At 33.5% G+C, this 23,143-nt stretch overlaps 1 non-coding gene across 1 annotated transcript; it reads right to left on the bottom strand.

Moving 5' to 3' along the window:
* Positions 1–22,204: 22,204 nt before the first annotated feature.
* Positions 22,205–22,311, bottom strand: LOC127088872 (small nucleolar RNA R71). The gene has a single exon (XR_007790683.1). It is a non-coding gene; the product is annotated as a small nucleolar RNA R71 (small nucleolar RNA).
* Between the last annotated feature and the right edge of the window lie 832 nt (positions 22,312–23,143).

Genomic DNA, 23,143 nt, shown 5'->3' with positions numbered 1-23,143 from the left:
CGACCAAAGAACGCATGAGATATATTATCTATTACCGTCAGAACGTAGATAACATACTCGAAAGGAAGGAACACCAGGGATACCGGTTACTGGGCATATAATAGGTGACCGACCGAGGCGTGAATCGGGGAATATTCCCAAGACACTCATCATCCTGAAGAGAGCAGAAACGCAAACTTGTTTATAGGATGGACATTCGATTCCGCAAAGGGAATACGAATCTTACTCGACTGAGGAAGGACAAAAGGCTTCGACCAAAGAGTGCATGAGATATATTATCTATTACCGTCAAAACATAGATAATATACTCGCATGGAAGATTATCCACAACCGGTTACTGGGTTAATGAAGGATAAATCGACCGAAAAAGAAAGGCATCGGGATACCAAAACTAGGTATATAATGATGACCAATCAAGGGGAGCAACAAACATTACCGGCAAACGGTAAATGAAAGAGGACCCGCTGGGGATAAAATTGCTTAATCAGAGCAATTATCCAAAAGGGGGAAGGAATATCAATACCGAAAATTGGATAATGATAACCAACAAAGAGGGGATTACATCTACCGGATACTGGGTAGAAAACCACGAAAAAGTAACCGTCATCAACCAAGGATGAACAACAAGGTTAACTCTGCAAAGGGAGGAACAAAGGGTTTACAACTACCGGTATAAGGGTAGAAAATCACAAACTCCACTGAGGGAAGAAAGTAAGATTTACAACTACCGGATACTGGGTAGAAAAACCACGAACTCCGTTGGGGAGGGAAAAATGGGATTTACAACCACCGGCATAAGGGTAGCAAACCACAAACTCCACTGAGGATAAGGTGAATAATCATTGGTTACTGAACAATTATTCATTTATACCACAAGGAAACAACTGAGACAGTCACAACAGGCCAATTTAGGATCAAACCAAAAAGGAAAACTGAATCAAGACTCATCCTAATGAGGATATAACTCAATAGGGGAAACCCATCCCAATATATGTGTTGGGAGGAAACGGAAACAACCGTCGTCCACGAGGATATAACTCAGTGGGGAAAGGCAGGAAAGATAGACACTTTCTGCTTAAGGGGCTGACTCTACATGGAAAGATCAGACACACAATATCTGCTTCGGGAGATATACCACCAAATAGCAGGAGACAACAAACAACGATATATGGCAAAGAATGCAACATGAATATCTGAATGTTATGATTATGCATGAATATACGTGATTTATGTTTGATGAATGCTGACAAACAGACATATCTAACACAAACAGGTCCAGGAATCAATCACCCGGTACTACATCTCAAAAGAGAAAGCCAGGATCACCGGAGAATGTACAATCTTCCGGGGATCAGAGACAACAACACTCATCTGCAGGGATGAATCATCAGTCTCAGCTGGGAAAAAGAGTTCATTGCACAGGCAGAAACTGACACAACAACAACTCTAAGCAACTCCACTAGGGAATCAGAGATATCAGGAAACACATCTCTACGGGGGATGAACAACAAACACCCCAAATGGGAACCGGATCACAGCACCAAACAAGTTCTGCTAGGGAGACCACTCCGCCAGGGAAATTATAAAAAAAAAGGGGTGATGGATCTTTGTGGGGATACAACCACCAACCAGAAGCTCCCAAAGGTCAAATGAACCAAGAGCTCTCACCTACTGAGGAGGAAGGAGGCTAAAAAACTTGTACCATGCACTCTGCTCGGGAGGAAAATCACGAACGGCTCCGGAGGAAGCATCAGTCACAGCCGGAGAAAAGAGTCCATTGTGTAGACAGAAACTGCCACAAAAGCAACTCTACTGGTAAATCCATCTGAGGGATATAATAGGAATCTGGTGATCCAACACCAAGTACCAAACTCACTAAGGAAATCACACCTGCTGAGGGGAAAAGATCACACAAGTAGAATATGCCGCACAAGCAATTCTACTGGGGATCTGAGATACCAGGAAACAACCATATCTCTGCAGGGGATAAACCAACACAGATAAGATCCAACACACCAACAACTCCGCTGGGGATCTATCTGAGGAAACAGCAATATCTCTGCTGGAGATGGCATCATCATAGATAAGATCCAACACACCAACAACTCCGTTGGGGATCTATTTGAGGGAGATAACATCATCAAGGATAGGATCCAACACACCAACAACTCCGCTGGGGATGAACTATAACAAATAAAATCCATCACACCAATAACTCTACTGGGGATGAACTATCCGAGGAAATGAAGGAATTCTGGGGATCAACCACCAAATACCGAACCTTCCAAAGAAAACACTCCTGCTGAGGAGGGAAGACCACTGCTCTGCTGAAGAAAAGGGAGGTGAACAACCTCAACCAACTTTTCAACCAATCATCATATGAACATGAAATAGGACTTTTTGGAAATGGGAGACAAAGATCTACAACTTTCATGTTCACCAAAAATCCATTTGAAACTTCTTTGATGTTGATAAGTCAAGTTGAATGTGGACCAGAAACTTGCCATTTTTGGAAACTTGAAATTACATGTCACTTTCCATTTTTGGAAACTTTTGCCATGACTTCAAAATCTTCAAGATAGATGTTTAGAATGACAAATGGAATTTGTTTGAACATGATTGAGGTGTTTAAATTCATCTCCCCATCCTCAAAGTCCTCAATTGACTGCACAGTTGACCATTTGGTCCTCAGATGACTTTGAAATGCTTTGATGAACTTGGGCCTTTATCTCTTGGGGAAATTGATTCAAAATGGAATCCTAGCTCATGTAAGCTCTTTAGAATGATCATGTGGTCCTCTTCTCAAGGAAAATTTCTCAGTTCTTGCACAAAGGATGCTTTTGAAGTGCTTGACCTGTGATTGTTTCATCTGCAAACAAAAAGGTTAATGACATATTTTTGTGCTTTTGGTTAGTGGATAAAATGAGAAAAGCAATGATATACAATACAAGCATGCCTGGTGATCTCAAACTACTCACAAGGAGGTCCCACCCAAAGGGAAAGGAAGCCAAGATGCTCAATGATCCTTGAGGCTATGCAATGCTGTGCTATGATGCCATGAGGGATCTTAGGGACAAAATTGGGGTCTTACAATGCTTAAAAGCTTTAATCAAGAAACACAGCACTCACGCTTAAAAGCTTATAGTGACACAACAATTACAACTCAATAAACACCCTAGTCCAATGCAATCATCTAGGTGATAGTTGCTTGGCTCACAAGTAAAAACTAATTCAAGACACAAATAAAGGTACAACAATGATCTATACTGATATATTTAACTCTTCACACTTCAAACCCCTGAGTTGCTGAAAGTAGGATTGCCATCCTTTTATAATGCAACACTTGGACCTTGTACTTGAATTTCCTAAAATTAAGGTCAAGCAAGTTAACCTAATTTCCACACATTAGGGTGCTAACAAATAGGCTATATGTTAGGTCTCTTAATTTTAGCACAACTGTTAGTTTCCTGGATTTTAGCACAACTGTTAGATTCCTGAAAAACAGCCTGAGATAAATACTGAAACATAACAGAAAAACTAACTAGCCTATACTTTAGCATCTGCTGTCAGGGATGAATGTCATAATATTCAGTTTGACATCCAGAAAATAGGCTATATGCTAGGTCTCTTAATTTCAGCACAGATGTTAGTTTCCTGAAAATCGTCCTGAGATAAATACTGAAATATAACAGAAAAAATAATTGGCCTATACTTTAGCATCTATTGTCAGGGATGAATGTCATAACATTCAGTTTGACATCCAGTAAATCCTGTATTAGCTAATCCTGCAGCATACTACTTGAGCATGTCATGACATCAGTCAAGATATCTAAGTACAGTAAGTGTTTTAACACAAAATGCAACCAATCAAAAACATCTACAATAAATAATATTACTCGAATCATTATGAGTAGAAGCATGTTGACTCGAAGAAGTTTACCTAAGAAGTTATGACCTAAAGTATCAAAATGGGCACATATGAGCTCAGTAGGAGTCCTACCTTGTCTCAGAAAGATGTTACTCCAAAGTAAGCATGGAGTAATGTATAACTATATGAGTGTCATTTTTTGTTGCTTAGCCTTTGTGGACACACCTTTGTGCATAATACTAAGTATGGGCACTTGGGAATGAGTGATGAGTCCAAAGCCTACAAGGGAGGATTTTTTGACAAGCATCTCACAAAATTGAATCAGTAGAGTGAAAGTCTTGAAGAACAGTGGGTTCTATCAAGGGAGTAGTGGTAACCAAACGACTATTTTAGAGAGCTTGGGTTCACAAGAAGCTTGCAATTGGATTCAGTCGAGTGAAAGCCTTAAAGAACAGTGGTGTCTATCATGGAGTACTGGTAACAGGAGGATCAATAAGAGTTATTGGGTTACTTGATCTTGCTTAAGATCAAGGGGAGAGAAAAATATAGGATCAACATCAAATACTGAATTTGAGGGGTTGAATATCTATTTCTTTTCTTGTATATCATTTGCAAGAGATTATTGAAACTATCTCAATTCCCGTTTGGAATTTAGGGGGGGAAGACGTACCAAAAGCATGGTCGATTGGGGAACTGCCTAAACAAACCTTGTGTTTCTTTCTCTCTCTCTCTCTCTCTCTCTCTCTCTCTCTCTATATATATATATATATATATATATATATATATATATATATATATATATATATATATATATATATATATATATATATATATATATATATATATATATATATATATATATATATATATATATATATATATATATATATATATATATTTCATTTGGGATTGTTTTGAGCTAAGTGTGCAATAGTTAATTGCAGAAAATTTCTAAGTGGTGGATTATTTTTCAAACTGTTTTTGTGAAGAGAATTGCAATATAACAATTGCAATTAGATTCCACCATTATCAACACATAGAGAAATTTTGCTTGGTGATCATTGTACACCAAGTGTTTGACAAATTGCTCAAGTCAATTTTGTCAACTTGTTTCATTGGAAATAGCTTAACAAAGTGTTATAAAGTTCAAACGTGCTTTTAGAAAACTATATTAATTATAATTATCATCCTGGAATTGTATTAAACTTTACACATTATGGTTTAGACGTATATCTGGTCCTTTCGATAACGGGTTCAGATAGACGAGTTTACAATCCAGAATTGCTTTCGCATAACCATAGAAAATATTTTTAAAATTGAATTTTTAACTGGGGATCTATGCACCCCCTCTAGATCAATTTCCCTCGTCTAACACATTTTACTTCAATAGGGATATAAGAAGATATGGTGTGATATAATTATCTCATTGCAGCTCTAAAGAACAACTTGCTGATGTCATAATCAAGCCTTTGAAATTGGGTTCAGTTTACAGATTGAGAGCAAGGCTTGGAGTATGTGTGATCTAGATGAAATTGGATAGTCTTTAATTAATATTTTAGTTTATTATTTATATGTTTATCTGGAAAAAAAAATAGTAGTTTCAGATTAGGGGAGTGTATGTTAGGTTTAACTAGTGTAACTAGGACAAGATCAGTTTTTTGCATGTCAAGTAATGACTTGCTCATGTAATAAACTTATATAAGGGAATTGTGATATCAATGATAATCCAAAAACATCCATTTTCTCTTAACATCTTCTACATGTTATCTTTTTTAAGTAATAAAATTGAATATCTTTAAATTTAGCTAAAAAAAATTGTTTGAAGTCGTGAAATGCACACATATTAAGTTTTATTTCTATAATATAATATCTTTTTGTTTTTTTGTAAATAAATCATCTATCCATCATCAACAAAAATACATAAGCTCAATATTTGACATTGTATATAAAGTCTACATCTATTAGAAGAATAACAATCAGATATTTTCATTATCTTTATTTTCATGTTTGAATATTCATGCAATTTTATACCATGCATCACTACAATTGATGCATTTTATAATGATCATGACAAACCTATTATAACTTGTAGATCAAGTATGTCTCCGTAGGGGTATTCAAAACCAAATCGGTCCAATAGAAAACTACAAACCGAATTGAACCAAACCAAATCAAACTGTATTAAGTTACAATCCAAACTTCACTTAACCCATATTCAACCCAAACCCAAACCTATTTTGTCTTACTCTTACGAGTACAAACTATTTTCTCTTCCTCACACTTATGATTTTAGTTTCAACCTTCTAAAATATCCCCTAAGAGTATCGTTCCTTTTTCCTTAGTCACATCTCTCCTCTTTTCACTAATATCTACTTTATTATATTTATTCTTTTTCATCTTCTCATTTTTATGTTACTTTTATCTCTTCCAATTTCATTTTTATTGCACCTCTTCTTCTCTAATCTCTCATCTCTTATGTTCTTTCTTTTTTATCTTCTCTAATCTCTCATTTCCTTTATTTATTTTTGTTTCATATATTGTTTTATACTATTGTTTTATGTTTATTATTTTTCTTTTGTTTAATATGATTTTTATATATTAAATGAGAAGTCGTTGTCCAAATATGATGAGTTTTGTTGTTATTTGGTAATGTATGAATGACTAAGTTATGTTGTCCTCTATATGTGTAGGTATGGCTTAATAAAAACTTTTAAAAAACCGAACCAGCCAAACTGAACCAAACCGCATTGATTTGATTCAGTTTAATTTCTAAAAGCTAACCGAACTAAAGAAAACCACACATTTTTTTCTCTTGCAGTTCAGATGATTTTTAGCTTCAAAACCGGTCAAACCGCACCGCGAACACCCATATATGTAAGTAGTGAGTTACAACAGATATTCAAAGTAAACCTAACAATATGAGCATCTGGCTTTATTTATCAAACATCAAAGGCTATAAAACTATCGTGGCACACAAAGACAACATAACAATTTATGGAACAAACATCCTTAATATAGGTATGCAAAGCCTAATACTAACGTCAACACTTTACCATAACTATAAATCACCAAGGCACATATACTCTCACACATTACCGTTGGTGGAATTCATAAAGCGCAACATCTAACATTGTTAGTCTGATGTGATAATACATGAGAGACATGGATAAGACTTGATGCATCATTATCAATCGGATACATTAAGCTCTATGTACGATGTCATTACCCTGATATCTTACTGTCAATATAATATATAAAGTTCGATGTCCAACGTCATCATCCTAATGCCTTACTCTCAATATTCTCCTTTTATTTCAAAGTGATTATCGTGTTGGCAAATAAAATATGTTGCAAAATGATTGTCATTCTCACTTTTCAATGTAGAAATGATTGTTATTTTTCCAATTATGTCATTTAATTATTACTCTTTACACTACTCTGGGGCTAATTTAGTAAAAGTGTAACATCTTATGACAATATCATTGTATTTCTTAATATGTGTGCAAAAACCTTAAATGACAGTCATTTTGAAATAGAGGTAATAATACATAAAGTTTGATGTCCAACGTCAGCATCATGATGTCTTACCATTAGTGAGTCAATTTAAATTCCAACGTCTAACTTCAGAACTCGAATTCACTATTGTCAATGGTAAATACAAAGCATGTGTCCAACGTTAGCATCCATATGCATTCTTTTTAGTGGGTCAATTGGTACTCCATCTGTTTCAAAATGATTGTCACTTAAGGTTTTTTCACACAGATTAAGGAATACAATAATGTTATCATAAGATATTACACTTTTACTAAATTAGCATTATTAAAGTATTGGAAGTAGTGTATAGTTGCTACATTAAAAAGTGAGAATGAGAGTCATTTTGAAACAAATTTTATTTTCTAAAACGACAATTATTTGAAACGGAAGGAGTAATTTCTAAGGTAATACATTGAAAGTTTGAACCTAAACTAGATAATAAACCTTAAACATGTCACATCATAAAGAATAAAATTTCAATTCATTTATTTAATATAAGCAACATTTAAATCACTACTACAAATAGAACATGTCATGTCGGACGCGAAATGAATTTCACCTCGGTTACAATGGCGAGGTAACAAAGAGTGACATGAAAAGTGAAAACTTTATCCCTCGATTTTTATAAATCAGAGGTTAAAATACAAAAGGTCAATGATTTGATCCCTAACAACAACATATTTTTATTTTCAAAACTAACTAGCGCGCGCAACATACCTCTCAGTTTTATTCAATAACTGAGATAATAAGCTATGTTTGTACGTTGGTTTTTTGCTTTAACCGAGAGGCTTAATCAATTTTATTGCTATATAAATTTATCTTGATTCTCATTTTACTCGAAGGCCTATATCATTTTGTACACATGCAAAAACTATAAAATTATTATAAAATACCAAATTAACACATAATACCATATCAGAAACAGATAACAAATTTGTCATTCCTTTTTTATACAGAGTTACAAATTTACATTGTGGCAAAACCAAATGTACAAATTTATATTGTTGTCATCAACACATAATACAAAAGTTAGAGTTTTGCACATGAAAATGTCAAAACCTCTATATGTACAAATTCGTCTTATAACAAAAGAAAAACTATTGTTGAAATTCATGACAAAATAAGAAGACACCAGCCCAAATTGATCGGATATAATCTATATCTTCTTGTGAGAATTGTGTTTTATTACTAAACTCCTATAATTATTACAAATTTTAAATTATAGTAAGCTAACAGCAACAACATTAATTTAAGAAATATACATAAATTACATGTATATGGATTAAGCTAATACGTTACGCTTGGTCCATCCATTTGTAATGCCTCTGGTGATAATATCATGCATATATTTCGTAACATAGTACCCACAAGCATAACCGTTGGGTTGTTTTCTCGATTATAAATAATGTTCATGTAGTTACTAATTAATAGACACAAATAAAATAATATCAAAAAGCACCATGAATACTTACTTTTGGGGAAATGATCCTTGATTTTTTACCAATTAAATTAAGTTTTGTTGCATTGTATCCCTCAATCACTCTACGCATGTCGGTAAAAATTAAACATGCATAAAAATTATTCAAAACTAAATGTCAAATTTGAAAAAAACTAATACAACTTATCCACACAAAGCATTTAACATAACTTCATTACAGGGATTGTGCATAGAGCAAAACATAACTACAATATTTTGCCTCGGGCATATAATAATAATTTGCCAATGATTACTTCATAAACATTCAGAATAATTAATTGTATTTATCAAATTGATTTATAAATTAAAACTCAAAGTAATATAAATTATGAGGGGTAAAACGAGACTAAATAATATTCTTTGTTCTCATCTAACAACCTGTCTTTTAAGTAAACCTTGATATTGTTTGCTATCGTACCATCATGAAAGCTAATGTTATTTGGATCTATGAAAAAAATACTTTCTCAAATCCCTTTCAACATACATCTCATGCAAGTACCTGCAAGAGTCAAAAGTTTATTGTTAAAGTATGAGAACTTATAAATATAAATATAAATGATCAACGTAAAAATTATACTTACGAGCACTAGAGTTATAATATGGTAACGTCTAGCCATTCATCCTCTTTCAAAAATTCCTTAATAGTAGACTTAGGAAGTACGTAATACTGATCTGGAATATGACTTACTTGAATATTCTCTCAAATATCTGGAAGAATCTCAACTATCATTTTTAGTCTCTAAATGTTGTCTACTTATTGTGGTGTGGTTTCAATATTATCCTGGTGGGCAGAATAACTTTATTTTATACTTGTACCACCCATTACTTTCTCTTGAATGTCCAACTGTTTTGAATTTGTTTGATTGAGTAAACCCAATGAACTCGATCTATGCATCATAAAAACAACATAAATACAATACAAAACTTAAAACACAAACAATAATAACAACAACATACAACACATTTTTTTCAACTTCTAATTATACCTCAAGCACACCGTAGATATATTTCATAGATATTCTCTTATAATCATCATCATTCTCCTTCTTTCGCTCCACCTCAGCCAACCTCTTCCGCACCTGTTGCTCCTTCTGGATCTGCTCTCGCACCTGCTGCAACAACCTCTCAGTCTCCTCCTATAACACCATCTCCCTCCCCTGCATCTGCACCCTCAGACGTTCCTCCTGATTCCACTTCTCCCTTTCCACCACCAACTTAACAACAATTATCTCTTCAATCCTTTCCTTACTATGTACTTCTTTAGTTAACTGAGATTGTCCATAAAAAGTCTTGAAGACAATTCCTTTTCGAAGACCATGAACACGCCCATGATGCTCCTTGGTTCCAATCGCTTCAATCAAGATGTCATGTTAATCTTCTAGAATGAAGAGGATGACTTTGGATTGTTCAATGAATACATCCTACAACACATATAAAATTTCATCTTTACCAAGTTGATTTAACCAAAATAAATAATATTTTTGAAAAAGAATCTACTTACAATCTTTTCATCCACTTTCTTGTAGCCTCTGATGTGAACTCACCGCCTTTTCTTTGACATGCCCTCTTTCATTTTTCATGGCGTGATGGTGGAAATGGAGTGCGATCAAAGCTTATAGAATCACCCCGCTCCAGTTCCCTTTGTTTTCTTTTTTGTTCAATCATCTTCTATTCAAGTTTGTCATATCCTCCACGAGACAATCTATATGGATAGACATTTATAGATCTATTAAGCTTTCGTTTTTTGCTCTTAGTCAAGAAGTCGGGAGTGGTGTGAGACTTTACAAATTCCTGCCAACAACCCTGATCAATATATGAATACATGATGTATGAAAAAATTTCTTTACTTTTAGTTGTTGGATGAGTAATATAATCATGAGTAAGTTGTGTCTTAAAGCCCCTTTAATGCTCACCAGCATATGTAAGCACTTATTTTTCACCTTACTATCATCCAGACTAACATTAAACACTTCTTATATTTACATAATAGAATTGTTATCAATATTAAACAAAAAATTAAATGATCATACATATTTGTACAACAAATCATAAAATTCAATATAAATACTGTAATATCGATCCATAAGCTATTTTTCAAGTCATTATCAACATCGTGACAACTGCCCAACAAAATAATCACGTTACTTCTACTTTGTAATGCAATGTAGCCCGTAAAATCCTCATCATGTTCACCATAAGCCTTGTCGGTTGCAACATCAACTCTAATCGGGAAGCGAATACCATTTTTGTGGGTTGTTTTCACCTTGGTATACATTGTCGCACCTCTGGATTTTATTTTACATTGTGTATTTGTAGAGGTAGTTGTATGAGTCGTGGAGGTTGAATTCATCGAGACACCAACATCTTTCGGGTGAGTCATTGATGTTGTATGAGAGATATTTGTCATATCGACCATGGCTATCTAAATAAAGGATAATAACAGAGACACCATTTTAGTGATACTGACACTAATGCAAGTGAAAAACTAATAAAAGGGTAACAAATGGAAAGACATCATTTCATTGAAAAACAAATGCAATTCGACCATGACTGATGAGATATAAAAAAATAAAAAAAATATGATTAAGAGAAATCATTTCAATGATACTAAACCATTTCAGTGATATAAACAAAATGAAAAAATATAGATGATATAAACTAAAACTATTTCTGTGATATGAACTAAAACCATTTTAGTAATATAAACAAAAATGTGATAAAGAAGTACCTTAAACGCGATGACAAAGATTCAGTTAAGGCTAGTAATAGAGATGATGTTCATGTTTTGATGAGAGTGACGATGTAAATCACCAACAGTTGTAAGAGTTTTGATGAGAGAGTGATAGTAAAATCTCCTAGGATTTTTGCGCAGAGAATGATGATGAAGTTAAGCATTGATAGGTAAACAAAAAGTTAGAGACTAGTTCTTTGAAGTATTTCATGCAAAATATTCTCATGTCGGTTCTTAGGGAAAATCGACGTGTATTCATTAACTAAAAATAAAAGAAAAAGAAAAAGCGCTATAGCATCATATTCTAGAAAATCAATTAAAAGATATTTCATGTCGGTTTTAAAGGAAAACCGAGGTATATGAGTTCATAAAATAAAATAAAAGAAGTTTTTGAAAAAAATAATTAATAAATATTGACACAATATATCACCTCTAAATTTATACATGTAATCGAGGTTAATACAAATAAAAAGTAAAAAGATTAACAAAGAAAAAAAAGTAGCTGAAAAGGTGTCAAATGATAAATACTAAATAAATCATAGAAAAAAATACATAAAATACAGTAACTGAGATTCGAAGCGAGGTCTATATATATATATATATATATATATATATATATATATATATATATATATATATATATATATATATATATATATATATATATATATATATATATATATATATATATATTATCGGTTTTTAAACAAAGCCGAGAGACATTATTTTTAGTAAAATAAAACATGGCGCTCTCAGAACATATTCTTTATAACATGGCGCTCTCAGTCTTTGAATGTTCGAGGTGAAAAATTCTTTATAAAATGTCTTATTTGTAATAGTGAATGTAGGAAAATGATACAAAAGAAAACATGAAGATTATTGGGAACCTGAGGGATCAAAACAAGAATCACAAGAATTTTCAAAGAAAGGTGTGTCTACTCATAATAGCTTTTATATTTCCATCTTACATATGAGTTGCAAGTCTACGGGCGACAAGTACCATATCGGTTCTAGACCTTAGCTTAGAAAAATTTCATCTCGAAAAGTTTTTCAATTTTTCGGAATTCAATAATTTTTAGATCCATTACCTACTAAAATAACTAAGAGTCTATGGGACTTGTGACTTAAAAAGGCTAACCCAAACATATCATACATTGTATATAAATGAGACCCACTTTAAAAGAAGAGAACACACCCAATAATGAGGTTGAAATATATAAAACATATGTGGTTCTCACCTCATCCTAAAGGATGATGCAACAAAAAAACTAATCGTGCCCCAATGTCATCCTAGAAAACTAACACACTTACCCATAATGATTCTAAAAGCATTGAATTGATTGGATGTTTCTAACGTTATGGAACACATTAAAATGAGATAAATGTCACCATTTTTATTGGAGTCGGTTATGCTAATTTGAACCACGCTTATTAATCAACAATCTCTAAGAGCGTCTACATAGGGATAACAACTGCGAGAAGCACATCCAGATCCAAATACTCAATAAATAATGGTTTAACCCTCAAGTATGGTCACTCAATCAATTTACTCATTTTGTACTTACATGTACACGGTCCAACTAAGATATCATAGTATCTTTTACAAACACACTTTCTGATTTAATTAAGCAGTTGAGCTAAGAGAAAAATAGGAGATTCAACATCATAAGCGATAATTTAAAATACACGATGTAACACCCTAAACCCCAAATATAATTTATAAAATATTACGGAAAATCTAAAGATAAAAACAAGGGTGTCACGTTGACAACTTGAACTTTAATTCCCAAAGGGTGAAATTTTAATTCAAAAAAAATAACATAAGTAATTAGATCAAAACAACTTAAAAGACATAAAAAAGTGTCTTATCCCGATGTTACAATATCAAAGCAAAAACATAATGAATACTACAAAGCTGACAAAAGGTACGCCGAACATAACACATAAATAAAACTACTGAAGAGACCAACTATGTCATCCTCTACAAAACACATAACTATCACTCCTCAATCTCAGCCCAAGAATTACCTGTATAAGTACAAAGGTGGAAACATTGAGATAAGAAAGGGGTGAAAATACATTTCACAAATTAAACAATGTAGAAACAACAAGGATAGTTCATATCAATCATACTCAGTCAACAAAAATGCACAATATACGAATTCATTAAGTAATGCATATTTCCTCTACTCACATGCATATGATACCATCCTACAACACTTGACCGAAGTCCTACAACACTGGACCAAAGTCCTAGATATCAGAGTTATTTTATTGAGTGATCCTCAACACTGAACCGAAGTCCTAAGCTAATCTATGATATACATGAATGCATGAAGCTACAAAAAAATGCAAGTAATCTCCATCCGAACCTCATACACCAATTATCAAGTACCAATTCTATCACTGGACTGAAGTCCCAGACACTGGACCGAAGTCTTGGATATCAGAGTTATTTTACTATGTGATCTTCAACAATGTTGGTTAAGGCTTACACTGGTCCTTTTGAACCTAATACATGTCATACATTGGTTCTTCAAACCTAAACATAATTCAGATCAATCATTGTCTGTTAGGGATAAACATTGGTTCTTACGAACCTAAATATATAAACATTGGACTTGCATCATGTATTTAACCAATTAACTCATATACACATTACTAAAAAATAACTTATATCTTACAGTACTCATAATCGAGATTACACATGTATTCCTCGAAACACTAGCTTTACGTTCCCAATATTACATCACTTTCTCAATTAATCTTTCCCTGCACCATTCATCTTATAAACACCATTAGCAAATCATTATATTCATAAAATCATTTACATATTCAAACATCTTGAGACATTACCATAAGGTAGTGTTATGTGTTAGCTTTCCAACGTTTCAAACTGTGCCTCATTTAGAGTCACGAAACTCATGTTATGATGAAAATAGTACATGAACAAAATTTGTCTCTGCTGATTCAAATCATGTTGTTTTCCTAATTCCTATCAAACCAGTCATAAGCATTTAAGTTTTGACCTCTGATTCGAATCATGTAGAAACCTTGATTCGAATCAAACCAATCTGAAGCATTTTCTAATAAGGTTTCACGAAAATATCACTCCTAAACTCATTTTCTTTGACCTAGACCTATCCCAATCCAGTTTTGAATATGCATGATCATACCTAATCATCTATATTCAGTATTCAACTTATAAGGCTACAATTATCATTATCATTAATCATCAACAACAACACTTCACATCAATTCTTCATGCTTCATTTATCAAATTATGACATAACATATGAACATCAACAATTCATTCCTCAGTACAAATTTACACAAGTTTTACAACAGTAATAATGAATTCAGCATTGGTACTATATAATCAAAATCCCTAATTACAGAACCATGAAGATTTTGCACAAACCTCACATAATTCCATAACAACTCATACAAAAGGAAAAAGGGGACAAGGGATCCGCACTATCCCTTAAACTTAACACTCATCATGAAATAATGTCCCACTTGCCTAATTAAGCTGAACCTTTTTCCTTTTGTACAAACCTCACATAATTCCATAACAACTCATACAAAAGGAAATAGGGGCCAAGGGATCTGCACTAACCCTTAAACTTAACACTCATCATGAAATAATCTTCCACTTACCTAATTAAGCCGAACCTTGAGCTTTTTGATGACAAAAATTCCTAACCTTGAGAATTTCTCATCTAGGGTTGCCTTATATCTTTCATGTAACACCCGAGACCGGCGAGGGTGAAGAGTGGTCGCAAGTGCACAAGGCATGATAGTGAGTGGCTCCTGGTAGCTTAAAGGCAAAAACTGAATTCATATAGGAATGAGGTTATGCAGGTATGAGACTGCATGGTTGAAGAAAGGCTTATAAGGATTGATTAGTACTATCTAGTATTTGGATGAGTGACCTTCTAGGAAGTTTCTCGAAAATCGTGTGAGTGAGAATAAAATATACTAAAAAGACCCCTATTGGTTTAGGGGTTAGTCGGTAATCTTGAAAACCGGCCAGGGGCGTTACAAATGGTATCCGAGCATACCTCTCCCGGTACGATGTGATTCGTGGACAAATCAAATGGAAGTTGGTGGACATGTAACACCTGAGATCGAGGAGGGCAGTAAGTGGTCGCCGATGCACAAGGAATGACAATTGGCTCCGGGCAACTTCTAGGAAAAATCGAATTCATATCGAAATGAGAGAGATCCTGAAGCTGTGCACGTATGAGATTGCATGGTTGAATGAATGTTTATAAGGATTGATTGGTACTGCCTATACCAACAAGATGCATCTTCTTTTCGATATCCTAACAAATACAAACTTCATAGTTAAGCATGCTTGATATGGAGTAGTATTTGGATACGTGACTTTTTGGAAAGTTTCCCGAAAAGCGTGTGAGGACAAAATATACTGAAAAGACTTGTATTGATTTGTGGTGTCAGTCGGTAATCCTGAAAGTCGTATGAACCTTTACATAATACTCCCTTCTTTAGCACTTGTTCGTAATAAAATATTTCCTTCTCGTTCTCGGTGAAAGAATCAGAGCAGCTATGTAATAAACCAAAATACAAAAAACCACTTCACTATCTCGAGACTAGGCATGACAATGGGGCGGGTCGGGGACAATTTTTACCTCTCCCAAACCCAAACCCGAATCCCCAAACAATACCCGTTCCCCGCCCCAAACCCAAACGGGGATGGAGAATCAAAACCCAAACCCGTCCCAAACGGGTTCGGGTTGGGTTCGGGTATCCCCGCCCCGCCACCATTCATTTAGTAAAATCAATTTTTTAATAGAAATATTTATTTTTCCAAAATAAAATTACATTACAAATAATAAAATAAAACAATCTAAAAAAATTCCATACATATATTTCAAATATTTTAAATAATAAATTCAAATTAAAATATCAAAACATTGACCACATATTTAATATTTTAAATTATCAAAAATAAATAATAATGTACATAGTAAAATAAACGGGGTGGGTTCTGGGACGAGTTCGGGGTGGGTACTAGTGTCCTCATTACCCAACCCGTCCCCATATTTTAAAATTTGGGAAAACCCAAACTCAAACCCAAACCCAGTCAAAGCGGGTTTTCCCCGTCAACTTCGGGGCGGGTTTGGGTTGGTACCCGTGGGTACGGGTTATATTGTCATGCCTACTCGAGACTTCTAAATTTAAAATGGAAGTTGTCCATTTGAAGCCGCTTTATGAGGAAAATGGATCGATAACGAAAAAGACGAAGAAAATTAAACTTTTTTAAATTTATTTGAATGAGAACTTTGCCATTAATCCTGAAAACGTTACTTTGGTGAACGTCTCTTACTATTTGTTGTCTTTTTTATAGTTAGCCAAAGACAGAAGAAAGGGGTCGAAGAAGAGGAACCCTTCGAATGCCAATTTGATCCATGTGATGGTCATTCTTAAATTTTGTCAAACTATGCGAAGCATACACTTAACACTAAGCCAAATTAAAAAATAAATAAAAAAAAGTAAACTATATCTTTCTTCTCTTATGAAATTTCTAGTTAAATCATTTCTAAACTAGAATCTTAGGATGCCATAACTAATAGAAGGACAAGGACCAACTAGTAGTCATCCATTAAGTTCTTAAAAAAAATTATTATAAAAAAAATTAAAAAGAAGAAGATTCAATATTAATTAAAATAACACCAATAATAATTATTATATATGATCAATGAAACTTTAACTCCATATTAATTTTATAAACTAATTTTATTCAAAATAAAATTTATGGATGGTGACCGAAGACACGCAAAATCTTTAAAAGGTTTATAATATCCAAACATTAATAAATGAGGGAGAACATTTTTTGTCAAAAAGGAAAAAAAAGATGGAGAACATTACTAACCATACCTTGTCACCTTTTTCTTACTAAAATAAGAGCAATGCTATAATAATTTCCCACTACATAACTGCACGAATATTTTCTCCTAAAAGATTATATGAGAATAAAGATTGGAGTTTTAGTGTAAAAAAATTAAGTAAAGAATTTTAAAATTAGTTATAGTCAAAATTAAATTATTTATTTTAGATATTAGATTAATAGATAGTATAGAATATTTTTATATGCTAATTATAATAGTAGATTTTACAAGCTTTTAGGTTATGTATATTGAAATGGGGCCATTCAAGTTACCCCACATTTTGTAGTGCCTTTTTCTTATGATCTGGTTGGCAAATTGGAATGCAAAATTCTAATACAAGTAATAAAATTGAATAAGTTTGAACCCTTGATAAGCCTACAAAGTATTCGAATATGGGAATCAAAAAATGAAAATACTAATGAAAGTTCTCCCATTAAGGTTGCATTTTGAGATACTCTTAGCAGTGGTTTGTCGGCCAAATATGGATAAGAAATTGATTGATTAAAACGACAGAAACACGTGAGAGGTGAGTGGTTAATTCATTGTTTAAGGCATCAATATATTTGGAGTGATATTTACTCCATCTTTATGTCACTTATTTTGTTTTGGTTAAGGAAAAAAAGAAGAAAGCATGAAGAAGCCGTATAAGTTAATTGAGACATTAGATATCAGATCTTTTATACTTTATAAACTTTTTTGGTTTTATATTTCTTGATTGCTTGAAGATAACAGCTGAGTATGTAATTCATTAAATAAAACAAAGCATGTACGTTTCCATTGATTCTTTTTTTAGTGAATATTTTGACAGCTGAATGATGGCTACAAGGTTTTAGATATGTCTTAAAAATGAAATTATATGTTTATTTTTATGAAAAGTGTTATGTCATAGCTCTAACTAAGGACGTTTTTAACAAAACTACGGTGGAAGAAGTCTGTTGCTATTCCATTGAACAATTGCCAAATATATAGGTAGAGAAGGTTTATGAATCCTAAATTATAACCTATAATATCTCATATACAACTGTCATTAGTCTCTTGAAATAAATGGAGAAATAAAATAACATCAAATGAACTATCATAATTTAAAACAATTCCAAAGATTATGCTCATATACATGACCGATGATCGGATATTACCCCGCTCAAGGTGGTGCATATATATATATATGTCAATTGTAGACGTGTTGGGATATACAAGGTGGTGCATATATATGTCAATTGTAGACGTGTTGGGACATAAGATGGTTGAATATTACTTTGAAGAATTTCATTGCAAATAAAATGAAAGTCTATTTCCATGTGCCTTGTCATACTTGGAAAATAGAATTTTTGACTATGTGAAAGCCGGTCTAGCTATCACAATTAAGACGCATAGAACCTTGATGTGAGATGCTTATATCACATAGCAAGCTTTTAAGCCATTTAAGTTCACAGGTGGCAGTAGCCATAGAGTGGTATTCCGCTTCAACATAGGAACAAGAAATTGTTTGTTGCTTCTTGGTTTTCCAAGAGATGGAAGAGTAGTCTAAAAACACAAACCAACTAGTAGTTGAGCGCCGAGTTAACGGACATCCTGTCCAATCAGAGTCACACCATACATGCAACAACAAATCAATTGTACTACTAAGAAAAGTGTCTTGCCCACGACTTCCTTTAAGGTATTTAACAATTCGAAGAGTTGCATTCAAATGTATTGTTGCATCAATTGAGAGAAGGTATGAACACAGTAAGACAGTTCTGGTCAGGTGAAGCATACATATATGAGACGACCAACGAGATGTCGATAACGCTCATGTTCATTAATGTAATGTCCAGTAGCAAGACTTAGTTGATCATTCTGCTCAAGACGTGTCTATACAGGTCTAACACCAATTGATCTCGCTTATTGTATTATGTATAAGGTAGATTTATGTTGGCATAAGAATATCCTACTTGAATTTCTTGCAACTTCTAGACCAAGAAAATACTTTAAAATCCTCGAATCTTTCATTTGAAAACACTTGCCAAAATAATATTTAAGTCATTGAATTGCAACAGAGTTATTCCCACACATAATCAACACGTCCATATATACTAAAACAACTATTTTCATTTCATTAGCAAGAAGTGCGAAGAGTGAATAGTTAAAACCTGATTGTTGGAACCCAAAATTAATCACGACAAACGATAGTTTGGAAAAATCAACATCTAGGAGCTTGCTTCAAGCCATACAACGATTTCTGAAACTTGCAAAATAATCATTGTTGAGAAGTGTGAAAACCTAGGGGAAGCTTCATGTAAACATTTTCATGAAGATCTTCGTGAAGGAAAGCATTGTGGACATCCATTTGATGAATTTCCCATTGCTTTTGTGCTGCAACAACACAGACAATATAGACAGTGACTATTGATAATTCATATTTTGTGAGTTATTATAAATCTTAGCACTTGAATGTTTTCTTTTAATTTAGTTGTTGTCTAATTTAATTTAATGCATTTTTGTTATTGTTGACTAGTTTGCAAAAAGTACAATAAAGTCTCTCTATTGTTAGTTTTTATGCGTTTGTATTTTGTGTAGAGTTCACTTTTGATGAGGTCTGGCACAATAGTTCTGAGCAGTGCTCTAACGTCCAACTTTGAGAAGAAAGAATGTCATAACATGCAATGAAACATATAGAGAGTGAACATGCATTGTTGTAGGGCTTACTTGGCAGAAATCTGCATAATGTAGAGCGCTTGATTGAAATCTCAAATGGATAAGAACAAGGCGCTAGAGGATAAAACTCTATACGTCCAGTACAACGCCTTGTTGCAAACGACAATAGCAAATATAATGACCCCTGATTCTCTGCAGCACTAGTCGGCCACATTACACATTGTCCCCCCACATGTTGAATGTACGTAAGTCTGCAATGGTACCAAATGGAAGAATTTGAGGGAATTGTGTGGATTCTTTTAGATTAAAATTCAAGAAAGCACACAAATCCCATGATCTAAGACAACACAGAATCCTAGTTGGATGTGAATATAAAAGTACCTCTTAGAGGAAATGAAAGGAGTTTAACATTTGAAAGAAAGAAACACTTAGTAAAATTTAGAGAAGAGAGTGAGCAGAACAAAGTGGAGATTCTCTTCTTCTCATCATTTCAAGTGTATGCTACTAGTATCTAGCGTGGCAAAAGTCGTATCTTGGTGATTAACCATTGCAAGAAGACGAAGAAGTTACTCTTAGGTTTCTACTTATTTTTTATTATGTGTTTAAGAATGTTTAGCTTATGAACTAGTATTTATGTATGTACTATGCTCATAATGAGCTAAAACCTTTTATGTTGAGCAATGAGAAGTTAATCTGAAATAGTCATTTGTGTTAAATGATGTGTTGTTAATGTTTTATTTTATCACGTGTTAAACTGTTATAAAACTTAGCGCTAGATGCAAAAAAATTGTTGCGAGAGATCCAACAACAAGTGAATTTCATGATAAAAGCAATTGAAAATAGTAGGATAGAGATATTCACTAGATTATCTATTTTAGATATAAAGAGCTACAATCATAAATGACATTCAGAATAAAACCAGGCATGTATTAAAGTTACAAGCGAGACTTAGAGATTCGTCCCATAGCTTTACTATATATATTTATGATGATGTAGAGATACACCACAAGATCGCTTTCTAACCTTTCATTCCACGACACAACACATCATGTACAGACATATGACAAGTTATATTAACAGATCATTGTCAAACATGCTCTCCATTATTGAAGTCATTTACTCTCTTTAAAGTGTTCTTGACTTTGTTTGCTACATAACTGAACTTATGACAACCATACATTATTTTTATCTTGCTCATGCTTATTTACAATAGATAGTTTCCTAAAATAAACCTAAGTCATTTTCCACTTCCTTTGGGTTCGACATCCTTACTTTTCTATCACTTGCTACTTTAAATATACATGTATACTATCATTTGAAATCACACATTTTCAAGCAACAAGTTTTGGGCTCCGCTGCCTGGGAGTGTGTCCAAGATAACATTTTGATTTTGTAGTAAAACATTGCTTTTTGTTAAACGGGCATTTGAGCTTCTAAAGTTTCATGTACTCTAGTGACACGACAAGTGCTTAGTTGTTGCATGCACAAGTTGTTAAATCCAGTCTATAGAGGTGATCATGAACCTCAAAGGACCTTAAAATTATTGAGAAGATTCTAAGTTATTAGACACTTACCAGGGAGTCCTCCTTCGTTTCTTGTTGTTGACATAGAAGTAGAACCAGTTGAAGTGGAAGGATTCATGAAGGATAACAAAATCATTAGCATTGCAAATGACAGGGTATGCAACATCAGAGACTATGATGTATTTGATCCCAACACCATGAATATGGGTATCATTAGACCAACGATTACTGTGACCCAATTCAAGTTTAAACCAATGATGTTTTAAATGTTGCAAGCCATTGGTAAATACTCATGTGCTTCAAATGAAGACCCACATCTACACTTAAGACAATTCTTGGAAGTAGAAAGTAACTTCAAGATTCTTGGTATATCATATGACACCTTTAGGTTGAGATTGTTCCCTTATTCCTTGAGAGATAGAACCAAAAGTTGGTTGAAGTATCTAGAACCAAATTCCATAACCACATGGAATGCTTTAGCTGAATTTTTTGGCTAAATACTTCACTCCTGTCAAGAACGGCAAGATGAGGCATGATATGACTTCGTTTAGACAAGGAGATGATGAATCCTTATTTTACGCATGGGAAAGATTTAAAGAGCTATTGGAGAAATGTCCCCACCATGGTATACTAATCTATATCCAACTTGAAACATTATAAAATGGATTGGTTCCATCTTCACGCAATACATTAGATGCATCAAGTTATGGAGCGTTGCTATCAAAATATTATGAAGAATGTTATAAGTTGATTGAAAGTATCGCTACAAACACTTACCAATGGCATGTTACAAGAGATGATGTTGAATCCACTCCAAAGAGGCCATCTGCAGTTCATGAATTCTCTAAGATTACAACCTTTGTTGCTCAAGTGGCTCAGATTCACCATATGATGAAAAGTATGAAGGTTTGAAAAACACAAGAAAGGGGGTTTGAATTGGGTTTTACAAAACAATTTTTTTTTACCAACTCAAGAACACCACTAACAAGTTAATGAAAATGAGATAGAAATACAATTATTTTTATCATGGTTCGCTTAAAACTCAAAGTTACTCCAGTCCATCCGCCAAGGTGATTTTTCCTTATACACAAGGACTTAATCCACTATAATCAACAAATTATAATAATCATAAAGAATAACCTTCTTTGTCTTCTCAAGGATCCAACTATACCCTAGTCTCCTTAAGGACTCACAAAGAATAACCTTCTTTGTCTTCTCAAGGATAACCTACTTAAGGAATCAAACAAACAGTTTGAATAATATTTTGTATGCTACAAGTTGCTACTATACAAGAAGATTTTACACAAATGATGAACAAACACTTAAAGAAAAATTGTGTACAAAAGAATGATAGCTTTTCAAAGTTTAGCAGCGCTTTTGCATAAATATTCGTCGTCTTTCTTAAAGTCTCAAAGTCTTACTTATATAGCATAAGAAGAAGACCGTTGGAGGGAAAAATAG

The sequence above is a fragment of the Lathyrus oleraceus genome, chromosome 5, assembly GCF_024323335.1.
Source record: "Lathyrus oleraceus cultivar Zhongwan6 chromosome 5, CAAS_Psat_ZW6_1.0, whole genome shotgun sequence".
Taxonomy (NCBI): Eukaryota; Viridiplantae; Streptophyta; class Magnoliopsida; order Fabales; family Fabaceae; genus Lathyrus; species Lathyrus oleraceus.
This window is presented reverse-complemented; position numbering and strand designations above follow the sequence as displayed.